Source organism: Bos taurus, chromosome 1 (assembly GCF_002263795.3).
Source record: "Bos taurus isolate L1 Dominette 01449 registration number 42190680 breed Hereford chromosome 1, ARS-UCD2.0, whole genome shotgun sequence".
Taxonomy (NCBI): domain Eukaryota; kingdom Metazoa; phylum Chordata; class Mammalia; order Artiodactyla; family Bovidae; genus Bos; species Bos taurus.
Window position 1 is genome coordinate 110,971,679 of NC_037328.1, and position 17,455 is coordinate 110,989,133.

Consider the following 17,455-nt stretch of genomic DNA (forward strand, 5'->3'; position numbering starts at 1 on the left):
GTAGCCCTTGCTCACTGCAACTAGAGAAAGCCTACACAATGCAACCAAAAATAAAAACAATAAAAAAGTAAGTGACTGTGTAAAGTGAAACTGTGCACAATTATTTTTAATGATCAGTGGGGGAAATTACCACTGTTCTATGACCTTTAAACAGTTATATCAAAACACTATAAACTCTTATGTTCAGTTATAAATGTAGGAAAAGGAAAAATTAGTAAAACTAATTTTTGTTTTGGAGAAGGAAATGGCAACCCACTCCAGTAGTCTTGCCTGGAAAATCCCATGGACAAAGGAGCCTGGTATGCTACAGTCCATGGGGTCACAAAGAGTCGACATGACTGAGCGACTTCACTTTCACTTTCAATTTTTGTTTAGTATGATATCATTCAGTTGCTAAGTCGTGTCTAACTCTGCAACCCCATGAACTGCACACACCAGGCTCCTCTGTCCACTACTATCTCCTGGAGTTTTCTCAAATTCATATCCACTGAGCTGGTGATAATATCTAACCATCTTATCCTCTGCTGCCCCCTTCTCCTTTCGCCTTCAATCTTTTCCAGCATCAGGGTCTTTTCCAATAAGATGGCTCTTTGCATCAGGTGGCCAAAGTTATTGGAGCTTCAGTTTCAGCATCAGTCCTTCCAATTAATATTTAGGGTTGATTTCCTTTAGGATTGACTGTTTGATCTCCTTGCAGTTCAAGAGATTCTCAAGAGTCTTCTCCAACACCACAGTTCAAAAGCATCAAATCTTTGGCACTTAGTCTTCTTTACGGACCAACTCTATTATCCATACATGACTACTGGAAAAACCATAGCTTTGACTGTACAGACCTTTGTTGGCAAAGTGATGTCTCTACTTTTTAATATGCCGTCTATGTTTGTCACAGCTTTCCTTTCAAGGGGCAAGTATCTCTTAATTTCATGGCTGCAGTCACCATCCACAGTGATTCGAGAGCCCAAGAAAATAAAATCTATCACTGCTTCCACTTTTTCCCCTTCTATCTGCCATGAAGTGGTACTGTAATTTAAAACACTAGAAATATCGAGGATTAAAGTATTTTATTTCTTCATAAAAAACTGAAGAGTACTTTGAACTGTTCTTCTGATCATGTAACTATATGGAATCTTCTCTGTGCCTTTCAAGTTGTCATACTCCTGAGTCAGTTTGCCGCCCTTCATCCCTTTCACTTACAATGTTGTGAAATATCTCCAAACGCTCCTATAATGTGAAGTTTTTGATAATGTCACTTCCCTGGAACATCTTAATCCTTTTTATCACAACCACTTTCCTCATTAATCTTGATAGATTTGCCTCCACTAAGTTCCTCTGGCTGCATTTCCAGAGCATATCTAATGGTAGCAGTGTCAATATTCCCAGTTAAGTCTTGCATAACTCTATATATGTTTGATTTGAATTTCACTTTCATCATTATTACTTTTAATTTCTTTCCTGCATTTTCATCTTTTTTGGTCAATATCCTTTTTATAAAATGTCATGTGAATTTATCACTGAGAGGCAAGGAGGCAATACAATTGTATGCTGTGCTATCTCTGCATGAACTGAGTAACAGATGTGTAGTGACCATTCTAACAGATTTGAAAGAGTGTCATGATTGGTCACTGTCACTGGTCATTACAAGCATCTGTTAATTATGTAGCTATTTGAAGACTGAAGCTCTGGCAGTGAAGTTTGTACTTTACACAATTATAGTTAGTATACATGGTGGAGGAGCCTGGTAGGCTGTAGTTCATGGGGTCGCTAAGAGTCGGACACGAATGAGCGACTTCCCTTTCACTTTTCACTTTCATGCATTGGAGAAGGAAATGGCAACCCACTCCAGTGTTCTTGCCTGGAGAATCCCAAGGACGGGGGAGCCTCGTGGGCTTCCATCTATGAGGCCGCACAGAGTCGGACACGACTGAAGCGATTTAGCAGCAGCAGCATACCATGGTAATCGAAATTTGAATCATGTCATTGTGTAACTGCCTCTCTCTGTGTGTGTACACCTATTTATGTGTGTGAGTCTCAATAAAAGATATATAGATACCCATTGCACTATTCTGGCAGCTTTCTGTAATTTCGAATTTGTCATAATAAAAATTGGAGCAAGACAGGGGGAAAGAAGCAGGTCGTGGAGGAAACAACGAAATAAAAAAATGTAGAGAAATAATAGGCAACAAAAACAGACCACCAGGGAATCCAGAGAATAGAAAAGGCTGTGGAATTAGACTGCTTCAGTTTGAATTCCACTTTACCCATCAGCTGTATGATCTGGGACAAGTTATGTATTCTTTGAATTGATTTCCTCTTAAAAAAACGGAGTTAAAAATGCTACCTACTTCACATGGTAATATGATGACTAAATAAGTTGTATATGGACTTCCCAGTTGGTCCAGTGGTTAAGAATCTGCCTGCCAATGCAGGGGACACAGGTTTGACCCATGGTCTGGGAAGAATCCACATGCCTTGGATCAACTGAGCCTGTGTACCACAACTACTGCACCTGCGCACCCTAGAGCATTGGCATGGCAACAGGAGATGCCACCACATTCAGAAGCCAGCACACAGCAAGTAGAGAAAGCCCAAAGTGAAGTGAAAGTGAAGCCGCTCAGTCGTGTCCAACTCTTTGTGACTCCATGGACTGTAGCCTACCGGTTCCTCTGTCCATGGAATTTTCCAGGCAAGAGTACTGGAGTGGGGTGCCATTTTCAGAGAAAGCCCAAGCATAGTCATAAAGACCCAGTGCAGCCAAAAATAAAGAAATACATAAATTTTTAAAAATAAATAAATAGGTTACATATATAAAGTACTTAGCACAATAGTGATACACAGTAATTACTTTATAAGTATAAGCTATTGCAGGTTTGTTCATCTAGGGGAGACTTTAATATATCCAGATACCATAGGAATCCAGATTGAAGAAGGGATAATGGATATGCTTCCTAAGAAGGTGAGAGGGAATGAGATCTGAAGAAGAAACAGAGGCATTGGTCTTGGGCCAAAGTATGAATACCTCTATTTTAACAGGAGGGACAGACAATACCACGGGTGCCCATGTAAGTTGGGTGGTAAATATGCCAGGGAGAAGGTGTTACAGTATAATGACTTCTGTTTTCTCTAAGAAATAAAAGATATTTTCTGAGAGTGAGCAGCAAGGCAGGAGTTTAGAGATTGAAGAGAGTGGAGAAGATCTGAAATGGCCCTTGCAGAGAATAAGAGAGCCAATTGGCCAAAGAAATATAACAGTGTTGTTAGCAGTGAGGGCCCAGAGCTCAGTTCAGTTCAGTTGCTCAGTCGTGTCCGACTTTTCGCAACCCCATGGACCACAACACACCAGGTCTCCCTGTCCATACCAACTCCCAGAGTTAAGCAGACAAGGGAATTTCAGGTATTGGCAAGAGGATTACTGAAAGTACAAACCATGAAATCTAACCTGGGATGGAGGGAGGCAGGACAAGTCCTGTGGTGAAAGTGAAGGGAACCATGGATCAAGGAAAGGTCCCCTTAAGATCAAGGAATGGGCCCAGTGAAAATTGTTTAACAAACAAACTAGCCATTTCCTAAATTAGGGAGCAGTGCTGTATGTAAACAGGATGTTCAGTAGGGGCTCTTTCTGTTTTCCTTTTGGCTGAAGCCCTAAAGATCGAGAAGAAAACAATAGGTGCTATAATGAGGGGCTGTATCACCAATGCAGGACTTGTAAAGGGGGTCAGACTGGTCTTGTGACCTTAAATCCACTCAACTGGAGGATGTATAAGCACAGGGGTTGAAAAATTGGGAGACATTTTCTTTTAAGAATTGGAATACCTTGGCTCTTTCTTCTCCCCTCTCCTAGGCGAAGGGAATGGTTCTCCTCTCTTCTCAAACCAAGTAAGAGAGATAATTTAAGAAAGCACCTAAAGACCTTACAACATGCCTCCTTCAGTTTGAAGAGTGTAAGGACTGGTAAGAGAAGCTCTGGCCAAATGGGAGGTGGTGGGGGCCGTTGGGCTGTATGGGGAGCCCATCTCCCAGCAGTGGGCCAGAGGTGGGGGAGTATTGCTCCTGGACCAGACGTGGGCCTGTGGGAAGACGCAGTCTGGAGCTATCTCAGATTTCAGGATGGGCTAGAGGGAGTGGCCACCAGATGGCCTGGGGGTGAGGAGGGAATTGTAGGAAGCCAGTAGGAGGCAAGAGACATTGCTTTCACACTTTAGTGTGATAGTGCCGAGGAGGTCCACAGTGTGCCTGTGGGAGGGGCTGGCTTGAAAGGCCTGGACTAGAAGGTCACTGAGGGTGAAGAGGTTAAGACAGGAAAGGTCTGGTGTTAGCTAAGTCTTCTTTGTGGACAATGACGCATCCACAATGTTGGCAAAGATTGGGGTAGAAAGACTGCAAGCCATATATGCCCAAGGCCAGAGGTTCTCAGACTTGAGGGCACCATTTAGAAGATACAGAGGTGGGCTTATTGAAGTAAGATAGAGACTGGATATCTGTTTATTTTTACCAAGTTCCCAGGTGATCTGGAATATCCAGCAGAGTCTGACAACCACTGCCCAAAATTTAGTGCAAAGAACAGAAGATTGTTCAGTACATAACAGTTTCTACCAGAAGAAAGGAAGAGAAGGCAATTTACCCAAATAACAGAGGCCCTTAGAAGCAATTTTTTGTTAAAAAAGGGTAGGAAAGTAGTGGTCTACTTCCACTTCCACTTCCAACATTAGCCTTCCAATGCATTACCCATAACTATCACTTTTCTTTCCTCCTCCCTTCCCTCTCCCTGCCTTCCTTCCTGTGAATATGAGCATTTTGGGATGATTTATGTCTCCTCAAAAAAAAAAAAAAAGATGGGTTGAAGTCTTTATCCCTAGTAAGTTAGGCTGTGAACTTAATTGGAAATAGGGCCACAAAAATTTGAAAATAGATATAATTCATTAAAATGAGATCATACTGGAGAAGGGTGGGCCCTAATTCAATATAATAGTGTCCTTGAAAGACACAGCCACAGGCAAACCCAGAACGCACTTAGTGATGAAAGCAGAGACTAGTTACGCAGCTATAATCCAATAAATGCCAAAGGTCACTAGCCAACCACTGGAAGCTAGAAAGAAGCAAAGAAGACTTCCTCTGCAGGTTTCAGAAGAGAGCAGGGTCCTGCTGACATCTTGATTTGGGGCTCCTAGCCTTCAAAACTGGGAGACAATACATCTCTGTTGTTTTAAGCCACCCATTTGTGGTACTTTGTTATGATTGCCCTAGGACACTACTACAATAATGAATACAATGAGATAGTCCTGTCTTGATGCACCATAAATCATCTATCTCTATTACATTCTGCCCATTTTGAGTCCCTGTCTCCTTTTCATTGAACTTCCCTTGTAGCTCTGTGAGTAAAGAATCTGCCTGTGATTCAAGAAACCCAGGTTCAATTCCTGTGTTGGGAGATCCCCTGGAGAAGGAAATGGCAACCCACTTCAGTATTCTTGCCTGGGAAAACCCATGGATAGAGGAGCCTGACTGGCTATAGTCCACTGTATTGCAAGAGTCAGACATGACTGAGTGACACCACCACCACCACCACAGTCTCTCTCAGGACACTGAGAACTCATGTGTAAGTCAAAGGATGTCCTAAGAACAAGAAAAAGTTCACTACTTGACACGCTTAAGCTGAAATACAATACCCTTTGTGTTCTTGATGAAACAGTCAGCCTCCACACTGGCTTCTGCACTTAGTATTGACAAATGAGTCATTTCATGTAAGACGGGTAGCTTATGTGAGTAGGTGGGTGTTAAAGTTATTTTGGAAAAAGGAAAAGAAGCCTGTAAAATATACCTGCATGCAATTCTCACAAGAAAGAGTTCCCATGAGGAATCTTAAAACGTAGTCTAAACCAAAGCGTTGAGAAAAGTTCTCAGCAATCATACATAATGGGCTCCACTTCCAAATATCCTCCCACTTTCTCTAATTTTCATAGCTATTCTCTCCTTCGCAACACTGAAAGAAAGTCTTGGGCCACTGACTGGCTCGAGAGGCCACACTTACTGACTAAAAAAAGAGGAACAGCATGATTTATTTAGCAAAGACTACAGAAACTAAGCAGAAGTAAGGGTACCACTGAGAGCAGGAACAGAGAGAGACAGCTAATCTCATTCAGCTATCTCCAACCTCCCACGATCATGCCTCTGACATGTCAGATAAATATGTATCTTGTGGCCCAGAAATGCTACTTCTAGAAATTTCACTTACAGGGAAAAAAAAAAAATGAAGGGTCACAGAAAGGACTAGGGTGGCATATGGAGAGAGGAAGGAGCCAGTGGTTATTAGCTGAGTTCAGCGGTAGTCTCCCAAGACTTATGTCTAGAAGAGAAATAAGATGCTAAGTCTCCCATATAACATCAGAACCTTGAACATGGACTGTATAAGGGGACAGTTCAGTTCAGTCGTTCAGTCGTGTCCGACTCTTTGCAACCCCATGAATCACAGCACGCCAGGCCTCCCTGTCCATCACCAACTCCAGGAGTTCACTCAGACTCACGTCCATAGAGTCAGTGATGCCATCCAGCCATCTCATCCTCTGGCATCCCCTTCTCCTCCTGCCCCCAATCCCTCCTAGCATCAGAGTCTTTTCCAATGAGTCAACTCTTCACATGAGGTGGCCAAAATACTGGAGTTTCAGCTTCAGCATCATTCCCTCCAAAGAAATCCCAGGGCTGATCTCCTTCAGAATGGACTGGTTGGATCTCCTTGCAGTCCAAGGGACCCTCAAGAGTCTTCTCCAACACCACAGTTCAAAAGCATCAATTCTTCGGCACTCAGCCCTCTTCACAGTCCAACTCTCACATCCATACATGACCACTGGAAAAACCATAGCCTTGACTAGATGAACCTTTGTTGGCAAAGTAATGTCTCTGCTTTTGAATATGCTGTCTAGGTTGGTCATAACTTTCCTTCCAAGGAGTAAGCGTCTTTTAATTTCATGGCTGCAGTCACTATCTGTAGTGATTTTGGAGCCCAGAAAAATAAAGTCTGACTCTGTTTCCACTGTTTCCCCATCTATTTCCCATGAAGTGATGGGACCGGATGCCATGATCTTCGTTTTCTGAATGTTGAGCTTTAAGCCAACTTTTTCACTCTCCACTTTCACTTTCATCAAGAGGCTTTTGAGTTCCTCTTCACTTTCTGCCATAAGGGTGGTGTCATCTGCATATCTGAGGTTATTGATATTTCTCCCGGCAATCTTGATTCCAGCTTGTGTTTCTTCCAGTCCAGTGTTTCTCATGATGTACTCTGCATAGAAGTTAAATAAACAGGGTGACAATATACAGCCTTGACGAACTCCTTTTCCTATTTGGAACCAGTCTGTTGTTCCATGTCCAGTTCTAACTGTTGTTGCCTGACCTGCATACAGATTTCTCAAGAGGCAGGTCAGATGGTCTGGTATTCCCATCTCTTTCAGAATTTTCCGTAGTTTACTGTGATCCACACAGTCAAAGGCTTATATAAGGGGACAGGGTATGTTAAAAGGGCATCTGGGCCAGAGATGCCTGCTCCTCCGCTTTGGCTGCACGTACATGGTTCCAAAGTTCCCTCTCAAGTCATAATTTAGCCTTATGTATGATATTTTCGGAGAAGGCAATGGCAACCCACTCCAGTGCTCTTGCCTGGAAAATCCCATGGATGGAGGAGCCTGGTAGGCTGCAGTCCATGGGGTCACTAAGAGTCGGACACGACTGAGCGACTTCACTCTCACTTTTCACTTTCCTGCATTGGAGAAGGAAATGGCAACCCACTCCAGTGTTCTTGCCTGGAGAATTCCAGGGGTGGGGTGAGTCAGCTCTTTGCATCAGGTGGCCAAAATATTGGAGTTTCAGCTTCAACATCAGTCCTTCCAATGAACACCCAGGACCGATCTCCTTTAGGATGGACTGGTTGGATCTCCTTGCCCAACATAGCCCCAGTCAAACTCCTGATTCTCTTTCAATATCTCCCAGTTCAACCTGTCCTCCTCCAGTCTTCCCAACTCAGTCAATGGTATATTCAATTTCATGTAATTGTGGCAGCCAGAAGCCTCTCCCTTTCCCTTGTCCCCTACATGTAATCCATGGTTTCTAAGCTCTATGGTTTCTACCTTCACAAAAAATCTTAAATGAATTTCTCTATATTCCTCTTCTACCACTTTGGTCTAAGCTAACACCTAGCCTCGAGACTGACTTCTCTGACACATCTCTTACCACCTTCACCCCAACCTGCATCTCTTCACCCAGTTAGAAAGTGAAATTTTAAGAACTTCTTACTACAACCTGCAAGGCCATGGATGATGTGGCTTTCGCTAGCCTCTCCAGGCTCATCTTATTCCGTTCTCTCCTTCGCCCACAGAGCTTAAACTTCTTGTCCTTTCAGTTCCTGGAACCAGCCCAGCTCTTTCCCGCCTCAGGGCTTTTGCATAAACTGTTCCCTTTTCCTTGAACACTTTCAGCCTACTCCTTTTATGTGTATTACCTTTGCCTAATTACACTTGACATTAGGTAAAAATAATTGACACATATTAATAGTAGACTTTTAGTAAGTATTTCCTGATTGAGGACAACAAATAGATCTGACTAGAAAAGTCTACCAACAATCCATTGGCCAGTAAGTAGGATAAGGGGAAGGCACTTACTCTATGCCATAAAATATCTGTTAGGAAAATAGAATGAAGTTCATAAGGATATCGAAGACTGGTGCTTCTTTTCCTTAAGGATTCTAAAATCTCACTGGACACATAAAGAAGTAATCAAAGTATTGAAAGACTAATGTTTAGCTAGCATGAGACACTTTAAATTCTTTCAGAAAAAGGTAGGGTGTAAATCACAAATAAATAATACTAAAGCAGCAGCAGTGTAGAAAGATAACTAATTGCCAAATGATTAGCATAGATTTGTGGTTCCCAACATTTTCATCACCACATCTGTGCTTCATTATGATTTTCCTTTGTTATTTAAAAAAGAAAAGTGTCTAATAAGCACATTACACTTACATATGCAATAATATGCTTTTCCACTTTCACTCACTGAATTCCTTAGTTAGACATATGGAATCCCTAAATGGAAAATCCCATAGACAGAGGAGCCTGGTAGGCTACAGTCCACGGGGTCTCAAAGAGTCAGACAAGACTGAGCGACTTCACTCACTTAATCCCTAAATGGGGCTTTCCAGGTGGTGATAGTGGTAAAGAACCCACTGGCCAATGCAGGAGACATAAGAAATGCAGGTTCGATCCCTGAGTTGGGAAGATCCCCTAGAGGAGGGCATGGCAACCCATTCCAGCATTCTTGCTTGGAGAATCCCATAGACAGAGGAGCCTGGCAGCCTATGGTCCATAGGGTCACAAAGAGTCGGACATGACTAAAGCGACTTGGCACACACACAATCCCTAATTAGAGCACTTAATCAGCAAGCTATAAAAAATGCAAGCCAAAAATAGAGCCAGGTAGCTTTTATTACTGAATAAATTTTCACTAAACTTTTTGAAATATTTAAAATAGCTTGCAAAACTCCTTTTAGGTATTCCATTCAAAACTTTAGCCTATGTATTTTGTTAAGAAAATAATACACACTGGATTGAAAAGTTGTGGTATATATACACAATGGAATATTACTAAGCTATAAAAAGGAACATATCTGACTCAGTACTAATGAGGTGGATGAACCTGGAGTTTATATAGAGAGTGAAGTAAGTCAGAAAGAGACAAATACTGTATATTAATGCATATATATGGAATCTAGATATATGGTATACAGAGAGCCTATGTGCAGGACAGCAAAAGAGACACAGACATAAAGAACAGACTTTTGGACTCAGTGGGAGAAGGTGAGGGTGGAATGATTTGAGAGAATAGTATTGAAATATGTACATTACCATATGTGAAATAGATAACCAGTGTGAGTTTGATGTATGGCCATGCAGGACACCCAAAGCCAGTGCTCTGTGACAACCTGGAGGGATAGAGTGGGGAGGGATGGCGAATCAGGATGGAGGGGACACATGTACACCCATGGCCAATTCATATTAATATATGGTTTTTGCCATTAATATATGGCAAAACCCGCCACAATATTTATATAGTTAAAATAAATTAAAAAAAAAGAAAATAATACTCACTATACTAGTGTTTTTCTCATAAAAGTTTCCCTGTGCTCTTTGCTGATTAGTAACTGTAAAGTGAATCAGATTCTTTGAGGGAGAGAAACTTATCATTGTGGTATTTTGATAATAAGGTAATCAAGGTTTAGATAGCCTCATATCAGATCAGATCAGTCGCTCAGTCATGTCCAATTCTTTGCGACCCCATGAATCGCAGCACGCCAGGCCTCCCTGTCCATCACCAACTCCCAGAGTTCACTCAGACTCACGTCCATTGAGTCAGTGATGCCATCCAGCCATCTCATCCTCTGTTGTCCCCTTCTCCTCCTGCCCCCAATCCCTCCCAGCATCAGAGTCTTTTCCAATGAGTCAACTCCTCGCATGACGTGGCCAAATTACTGGAGTTTCAGCTTCAGCATCATTCCCTCCAAAGAAATCCCAGGGCTGATCTCCTTCAGAATGGACTGGTTGGATCTCCTTGCAGTCCAAGGGACCCTCAAGAGTCTTCTCCAACACCACAGTTCAAAAGCATCAATTCTTCGGCACTCAGCCTTCTTCACAGTCCAACTCTCGCATCCATACATGACCACTGGAAAAACCATAGCCTTGACTAGACAAACCTTTGTTGGCAAAGTAATATCTCTGCTTTTGAATATGCTGTCTAGGTTGGTCATAACTTTCCTTCCAAGGAGTAAGCGTCTTTTAATTTCATGGCTGCAGTCACCATCTGCAGTGATTTGGGAGCCCAGAAAAATAAAGTCTGACACTGTTTCCACTGTTTCCCCATCTATTTCCCATGAAGTGATGGGACTGGATGCCATGATCTTCGTTTTCTGAATGTTGAGCTTTAAGCCAACTTTTTCACTCTCACTTTCACTTTCATCAAGAGGCTTTTGAGTTCCTCTTCACCTTCTGCCATAAGGGTGGTGTCATCTGCATATCTGAGGTTATTGATATTTCTCCCGGCAATCTTGATTCCAGCTTGTGTTTCTTCCAGTCCAGCATTTCTCATGAGGTACTCTGCATAGAAGTTAAATAAACAGGGTGACAATATACAGCCTTGACATAGTCCTTTTCCTATTTGGAACCAGTCTGTTGTTCCATGTCCAGTTCTAACTGTTGCTTCCTGACGTGCATACAAATTTCTCAAGAGGCAGATCAGGTGGTCTGGTATTCCCATCTCTTTCAGAATTTTCCACAGTTTATTGTGATCCACACAGTCAAAGGCTTTGGCATAGTCAATAAAGCAGAAATAGATGTTTTTCTGGAACTCTTTTGCTTTTTCCATGATCCAGCGGATGTTGGCAATTTGATCTCTGGTTCCTCTGCCTTTTCTAAAACCAGCTTGAACATCAGGAAGTTTACGGTTCACGTATTGCTGAAGCCTGGCTTGGATAATTTTGAGCATTTCTTTAGTAGCGTGTGAGATGAGTACAATTGTGCGGTAGTTTGAGCATTCTTTGGCATTGCCTTTCTTTGGGATTGGAATGAAAACTGACCTTTTCCAGTCCTGTGGCCACTGCTGAGTTTTCCAAATTTGCTGGCATATTCAGCCCCCAAATACAGCAGACAGCAGAGCATTGCTCTACATCATGGCAGACACCACCACAAAATTGAATACGCCTCCTCTTTTCTTCACTCTTTGCCATGAAACAGTAGAGAGTGGAATGAAGAAAAAATAAATGAATCAGACTTTCCTTTTTAATGGAATTATTGGGTATCTTTTAATTTTGTCTTTAGGCTAGGAAGTAATGCTATATGCTAGTTGAAACTAATTTGACCATTAAAACTGTTTTTCTTCTGTATTTGTAATTTTTATTATTTTAGACACCAGGATATGACTTCTTCAGTAATTTCCATCAAGATGAGGAAGAACATGTAAGTATCCATAAAGTAAACATTTCTCCATCCATGTGCTTTAGAAGTGTCTAAATAAACTAAATGATATTTTCAAGCTGTCATTTTGACATTTCCTAAAAACTGACCACGTCAACAAAATCAGTGTTTCTATAGAGGTGTTCAAGGTATGCAAGCAAATCATGTTGCAAAAGTTCTAAAGACGAAGAATGCTAATCATAAATCATTGAACAACTTAACACCAGAACTCAAGATATTTCAACCCATAATTTTGCTAACAGGTTTTTGCTGATTCTTTTATATTTTTATAGCTTTTGTGTGCGAAGCAAGCTGTAGTTTAGTTGGTGGAAATTTTATGTTACTAGACAAATGCTTGATAGATCAAGATTTTTGGTTCTTAATGTACCCTGTGATGGACCCAATCTCCACCTCTTTTTCTTCAAAATGTTCACAAACATCCCCATCTTCAGACCTTAAAGGCCTTTACAATAAACATTTTCCTCCACATTTTAACCACAGACGAACAGCTGTAGTGACTCTTCTGAGGTTATTTGTAGCCTTTGCAAAGCTAAAATCCAAAGCTGTGGGGTTTTTTTCACTAGGTATTTAAGAGTTCTTCTTTTATTTTGGTAAGGTCCATAACAAAACATGCCATTTTAACTATGAAATTCAAGGCACATTAACTACACTCACAATATTGTACAACCACCACCAGTATTTATTTCCAAAACTTTTTCATTACTCTAAATAGAAGTTCTGTATCACTAGGTATAGTTTATGTAATATGTTGTTTAAGTGCTTATTCATTAAATAAATAATTCATCCACAAAGAAACATTTATTAAGTACCCACTATGCTTATCATCCCATGGTTGATACTGGAGATGAATAAGGAGCAATGGAAGAAAAATGAAAAACCAACAGAGTGAGTAAAAGTACTTCATTTTTGAAATATTTGTGGCTTTCTATGGATAGTCATGTGACCAAGAAAGCAATATTAATACTTGCTGTCTGATTTAAGCACATTCTGTATATTCATTCATTTAATTCCTATAACAATCCTGTGAGGTAGGTACTATTAATATCATCTTGATGCTACAGATGATGACATGGAGGCTATGCTATGCTAAGTCACTTCAGTCGTGTCCGACTCTGTGTTACCCCATAGACGGCAGCCCACCAGGCTCCCCCGTCCCTGGGATTCTCCAGGCAAGAACACTGGAGTGGGTTGCCATTTCCTTCTCCAATGCACGAAAGTGAGAAGTAAAAGTGAAGTCACTCAGTCGTGTACGACTCTCAGCGACCCCATGGACTGCAGCCTACCAGGCTCCTCCATCCATGGGATTTTCCAGGCAAGATTACTGGAGTGGGGTGCCATTGCCTTCTCCAACATGGAGGCTAAGGGAGATTAAATAACTTAACCAAGTTTACATCACTAATAAAGAGTTGGAACTAGGTTTCCAGCTTAGGCTGACAAGTTCACCGTGTGTGCCCTTAGAGAAAAGTTAGATAGTTACAACTTTTTGAAAACTAAGTATTGAGATATAATTTCCTTAAAATAAAACACGCCTAATTTAAGTTATAGTTTAATAAGTTTAAACAAGTGTGTGCAATCATGCCACAATCATAGTCAAGAAACAGCACATTTTCATCACCCTAAAATGTTCCCTTGTACTCTTTTGCAGTCCATTTTTCCTAGATCCACAACCCCTAGTTTTAGGCAGCTACTAGTGTGCTTTCTGTAACTAGATTAGATTTCTCCTTCCTCTACTTTCATATAAATAGGATCATACAGCTTGTACTTACTCTTTTATGTCATTTCTTTTGCTCAGCATACTATTTGAGATCACTGATACTGTTGCATGCATTACTAATTCCTTTCAATAACTGAGTAATATTCCACTGTATAGATATTTTATAATTTATCATTTCATCCATTGATACACATTTGGTTTATTTGCAGCTGTGACACTATGAATAAATCTGCTAAAAACATTCATATACAGATATATATACCCTTCCGTTTGTCTTGGGTAAATACTTATGAATGACATAGGTGGATTGTATGGTATCTACTTAACTTTTTAAAGAATCTGCCCAATTATTTTTCAGAGCTGTTGTAGCATTTTCTGCTTCCATCTACCAGCAATATACAACAGCTCTAGGTGCTCAATATCCTTGCCAACAGTTGGTATTTTTGGTCTTTTTAATTTTAGCCTTTAAAATGAATAAGTTGTGGTGACTCATTGTGGTTTTACTTTGCACTTCCCTGAAGACTAAGGATATGAACCATCTTTTCATGGGTTTACTGGCCATTCATATATCTTCTTCTGTAAAGTTCAAATAATTTTCCCCTTGTTTTATTGAATTGTTTTATCTTTGTACTGGTCATGGACCAACAGACTGGTTCCAAATAGGAAAAGGAGTACATCAAAGCTATATATTGTCACCCTGCTTATTTAATTTATATGCAGAATACATCATGAGAAACGCTGGACTGGAGAGAAGCACAAGCTGGAATCAAGATTGCTGGGAGAAATATCAATAACCTCAGATATGCAGATGACACCACCCTTATGGCAGAAAGAAGAACTAAAGAGCCTCTTGATGAAAGTGAAAGAGGAGAGTGAAAGATTGAGGGCAGGAGGAGAAGGGGACGACAGAGGATGAGATGGTTGGATGGCATCACCGACTCAATGGACATGGGTTTGGGTAGACTCCGGGAGATGGTGATGGACAGGGAGGCCTGGCGTGTTGTGGTTCATGGGGTCGCAAAGAGTCAGACACGACTGAGTGACTGAAATGAACTAAATCTTCATACTACTGAACTATACAAGTACTTCATATATTCTGGGTACTAGTCTTTGATCTAATGTGTATTTTGCAAATATTTTTTTCCCGTTTGTGGCTTTTCTGCTTTTGTTTAAGAGCAGAGGTTTTTCATTTTGATGGGTTCAATTTTTTCCCCCCTTATCTTTGTTTTAAGAAATCCTTGCCTATCTTCTGAAGAAAGCTTCAGAAGACTTTCTCCCCATGTTTTCTCATCTAATCTTTTACGATTAAGTATGGTGTTAATTGCAGACTTCTGCAGATTTTTTTTTTAGCTCAGGTGTAAGAAGTTCCTTTCTACTCCTGATTTGCTGAGAGATTGTCATAAATGAATCATTTATCAAATGATTTTCTGTATCTATTAAGATGATTATATTATCCTTTATTTTGTTAATATGGAAAAGTGAAAGTGTTAGCTGCTCAGTCATGTCCAACTTTTTGCGACCCATGGACTGTAGCCCACCAGGCTCCTCTGTCCATGGAATTCTCCAAGCAAGAATACTGGAGTGGGTTGTCATTCCCTTTTCCAGGGGATCTTCCTTAGCGATCAAACCTGGGTTCTCCTGCATTGCAGGCAGATTCTTTACCATCTGAACTACCAAGGAAACCCAATTTAACAATCACCATATTAATAATAAATATTGATCAATTTTTGAATTTCAAATCAATCTTATTTTCCTGAGATAAATCATACTGGATCATGACAGGGTCTCCTTTTAATCTTGCTGGATTCAATTTGCTAATATTTTGCTAAGGATCCTTACGTATACATTCATGAGGGATACTGGTCAGTGCTCTGATAATATTTTTAATGAGCTGTCAGTAATGCTGGCTTCTTAAAATGAGTTGGGAAATTTGCCCTCCTCCTCTGTTTTGTGAGGCAGTTTAGGTAGAACTGATACTATTTTTCTTTAAATGTTTGGTGAAATTTATCAGTAAAGTTATTTGCATCTATTGCTAGGCCCAGATTTGGGCCTAACTTTTATTTATTTGTCGAGTGAGGCAGCTTGTGGGATTTTAGTTACCCCACCAGGGATTGAACCTGGGCAGTGAAAGCAGTAAAAGCAGAGTCCTTATCACTGGAACACCAGGGAATTCCCAGGCCTAATTTTAATATTTTAAATACATAGTAGGAATTCAATATCTTTAATGAAGCTAAGCAAGTTTCCCATTTCTTCTTGGATCAATGTTGACTGAGTCTTTTAAGGGATTTTTTTCATTTCGTATAAGTTGCCAAATTTATTAAGAAAGGTGTTCATATTACTTTATTAAGCTTTTGATTTTTATATAATCTATAATAATGTCCCCTCTTTGTTTTCTAACATTCTTCTTTCTTCTCTATTGGTTTTATTAATCTTTACAAAAAAATTGGGTTTAATTATTCTATTAATTTCTGGTCTTATTCTTATTGTCTTTCCTTCTGCTTACTTTGGTTAAAGTTTTCTTTTTTGTAGCTTAAGTTGAAAGTTTTATTGATTTTATACCTTTCTACTTTTCTAATAGAAGTCTTTAAAGGTAGAGATCTCCCCCTAAGTACTGCTTTTGCTATGTCTCACAAATTTTGATATGTTGTGATTTCATTTTCATTCTGTTCAAGACGTTTTCTAATTTTCTTGTTTCTTCTTTGATGCATAGGTTTAGACATGTATAGCATAATTTCCAAATATTTAGGGATTTTCCAGATATGTTACTTATTTCTAATTAATTTATTTTGTAGTCAGAGAATATCTTCTGAATGATTTGAACTGAGACTTGTTAAATGGTCTTGAATATGGTCTTTCTTGATGATTATTCTGTGTGCACTTGGAAAGGATGTGTATTCTGCTACTGTTGGGTGGAATAGTCTATAAATGTCAATTAGATCAAGTTGGTTGTTGTTCAAATAGTCTATATCCTTTTCTGTCTACTTCTTCAATAGATTATTGAGATAGCAGTATTGAAATCTGACCATAACTGTGGATTTGTCTTCCTTTCCTTGCATTTCTGTTAATTTTCACTTCATGTATTTTGAAGTTTTGTTACTAGGTGACATCAAGGACACTTTAGCTATACAGAACTCAAATGTCTTCCAGGACTATGTGAGCACTGGAATTGGCTTACAGCTTCCCAGTCATTATATGAGCTCTTAAAATAAGCTGGATACTGTGTGTCCATCAGTGAATATAGGCTAGGTTATGTTCTAATAACAGGCAACCCCCAAAGCTCTGTGGCTTATAGCTTACAACATGGTTTTCTTTCTTACTCATGCTACATGTCCACTGAATGCTGGGTTGTAACTGTTCTACATTTTCTTTACTTTGAGACAAAGTTTTGGAATAGTTGCTGTCTAGAACATTGTTGGTTGTTATGGCAGAGGGAAAAGGGAACAGAGCAAACTGTGGCTCTTAATTTTCTGTCTAAAATGTCATAACTCACCTTCATTCATATTTTATTGGCTAAATTGACCCTCATGGCCAAGGCTAATATCACTAGAATTGAGAAATCTTATCTATCTCCAGGAAGGAGCACCGAATGTTTATGAACAATAAAATAGCCCACCATAACTATATTATGCATTCAAACACATTCTCCTTTAATTTTCACAACAGCCTTCCAGAAATAGGTACTATTATTATCTCCATTTTACAGATGAGGAAACTAAGCCTCAGAGAGTAAACTGACAAG